General features: G+C 40.5%; 1 long non-coding RNA gene across 2 annotated transcripts in view; it reads right to left on the reverse strand.

The window, feature by feature from the left end:
• Window positions 1-1106, reverse strand: part of LOC101860164 — a 46192-nt gene extending 45086 nt beyond the window's left edge. Inside the window, exon 1 of one of the 2 annotated variants that reach the window (XR_001184766.2) lies at window positions 1017-1106. This is a non-coding gene — a long non-coding RNA (uncharacterized LOC101860164). The other variant, XR_001184767.2, reaches the window with a different exon arrangement.
• Between the last annotated feature and the right edge of the window lie 1554 nt (window positions 1107-2660).

The raw sequence follows: 2660 nt of genomic DNA on the forward strand, positions 1-2660 counted from the left end.
GGGGAGGGAGAGAGATAAATGTCCTAGAAATACAAGATGCTTAATTAAGATGGTAGGGATTTAATGGGTGGTTGTAAAAAATGACCTTCTGTATCTTTCCTTGCTACAAACCACAGGCCTAAATCTGGGTCTTTTACTTCAGATTGATATATCATTTCTATTTGAGGGAGCAGTGGATAGTGATTGTCCAAAAAGATGGAATTCATTTTTTAAAATGTAAACGATAATGTATAATGCATCAAAGCAGGGGAAAGTAGATGTTCAAATCTTACATGCTTTCCGTATTAATTGATTCATTTTTCCTTTATCTTGATCTCTTGTGTACCCAACCCAGGCTGCAATATAGAAAGTGATCGTATTTCTCTGGTTGAATGGTAGACGAACATCAATGATTTATCAATTTTAAAATACAGGAGCTTCCTCAGCAAAAAAAAAAAAAGAAAAAAAGACAGAGCGAGATGTAGACACAAAAGTACTTATAGAAAGATGTAGATGGATAGCGGATGAGAGTGAGAATAATTATAACAATAAACAATAAACACCCACAAACAATATATATGCATAAAAAGATCAAAGTAGAAAGAAAGAGAAAAAGACAAGGAGGAAAAGAAGAAAAAGAAGAAGAAGAAGAAGAAGAAGAAGAAGAAGAAGAAGAAGAAGAAGAAGAAGAAGAAGAAGAAGAAGAAGAAGAAGAAGAGGAAGAAATCATTACACAACACCTCAGTAAATCCGTGGCCAGTCGAAGGCAACAGTACAGACCACCCCGACCTTGAGGGTCAAAGAAGACACAAACGTCCAACCAGTTGTCACAAACAGTATCCCTTCCAGTGCACGGACAGAAGTTGGCAGTCACGAAATAAGTTCAGGATCACATGATAGATCTATCTCTTGAATACGCGAGTTGAAGTTATAAATTGACTACAAACAGCAACAACACACTTAGTAAGAAGCAAACAAACGGAAGGTTTTGGCAAGGAGAGTAACCCTGCACCCGCCACAAGCAACCACAGTCTTACCACAACGAAACAAGGGACGATGTTCTCTCTCCCACAGTGATTTGCTACATACATCTTGGGGGGGACTACACACCCCCAGCCGAAGGTGAGTGCTTTTGGACGCCAGGAGAGTGAGAGAGCGAGTTAAAAAAAAGTCTCACAAAAGATGAATGGAAATGAGAGAGAGTATTGAGAGAGAGAGAGAGAGAGAGAGAGGGAGGGAGAGAGAGAGAACTGAGCCAGGTCGTCGGGCACCCCTTTCGTTTCTGGACGAAGCAGCAACGTTTTCTTTTAACCACACCACCGCCACCACCCCCAGCCCACCCGTCCACCACGTCTCCTCATTTTCCCCCTTTCACATCTTCTTCTTCATAATTTCCTTCCCCTTCTCACTGCTTACCTTCAGACCGGAGACTTGGCCGCTCTCCTTCTTCGCCCCTGCCTGCACAATGACCGTACCACCGGCTCGGGGGCAGCAAGGTTTTCTTTCTTTCAAAACATGAAACAGGTGTGTTTTGTACTGGTTTGAGCTTTGTGCTGGCTTGAGTTTACACTCCTTAAAGGTGATAAAGGCAACCATCAAGTCAGTGCTGCCAGTTGCTACTTTCATTTTATTACCACATCATACCAACAAACTCCAGCACCACATCAAAGTCTACAAAAATACTACTTGCAAATCATGATCACCAACACACAGGAGGTCACTCCACCATTCGCAAATCTGAAAAAAAAAAACAACAGTAAAAAAAAAAACAACAACAACAACAAATAACAAAAGACTATGACCCCAAAGCAACAATAACAGCAATAACAACAAAACGACTACAAGAAAAACAACAACGACTACGCTATCAACAGCGCAGACTTCCAGACAACAATACTGGCGATCAAAAGAAAGGTACCCCTTTCTGATTGCGTAAAAATCTAGTTTTGAGTCGATACGCTATTTCTTTCATGTGAGTCATACTAAGTAGTCTGAAAAGTAGGTCATGTTATAGAAATAACATTTTGGTGCTTCAATTAGATTTAGAGTTCACCGCACCAGCACCCGAAAAAATATAAAATTGGCATCTTTCCCCAACTACGTGGCAGATTTTTTTTAAATTCTTGTTTTTAGAAAATGAAAAAAAAATCTCTGTTAATATTTTTTTTCAAAACACACATTAACAGTTAATCATTGCCACCCAAGAAAGACGGTAGGTGTAACTCAAATCAGAGAAATCTTCCCAACTCAATGTGGCGCAGTTGTTTGACGAACTTGGCCTCACGTTTCTGCTGTTGTCAGGACAGTCAACGTCAACAGAAAACATGACCAACTTTTTAGACTGCTTGTATTACTTACTTTAAAGGAAAGATGTAAAGACTCAAAAGTCTGGGTCTTTTATCAGATCAAAAAGTGATACCTTTTTTTTTAGATCGCCAGTAGCGGATTAGCCGAAGCAGAAATCACAAGCAACCTTTCTACTGGGGCTCCCAGGTTTGAAACGCCTGCAGTTGTTGGTCCAAGCACAGATATTAACAGGCACATTGGTCACCAGCTCTCTGGTAGAAATACTCCCTATAGATCGGAAACTGGCATTCCTCTGTACTGGGTTACTGGGCAGAAAAAAAGAAAGAGAAAGAGAGAGAAAGAGGGAGAGAGAGAGAGAGAGAGAGAGAGAGAGA

This window comes from Aplysia californica, unplaced genomic scaffold (assembly GCF_000002075.1).
Source record: "Aplysia californica isolate F4 #8 unplaced genomic scaffold, AplCal3.0 scaffold00136, whole genome shotgun sequence".
In the NCBI taxonomy this organism is placed as follows: domain Eukaryota; kingdom Metazoa; phylum Mollusca; class Gastropoda; order Aplysiida; family Aplysiidae; genus Aplysia; species Aplysia californica.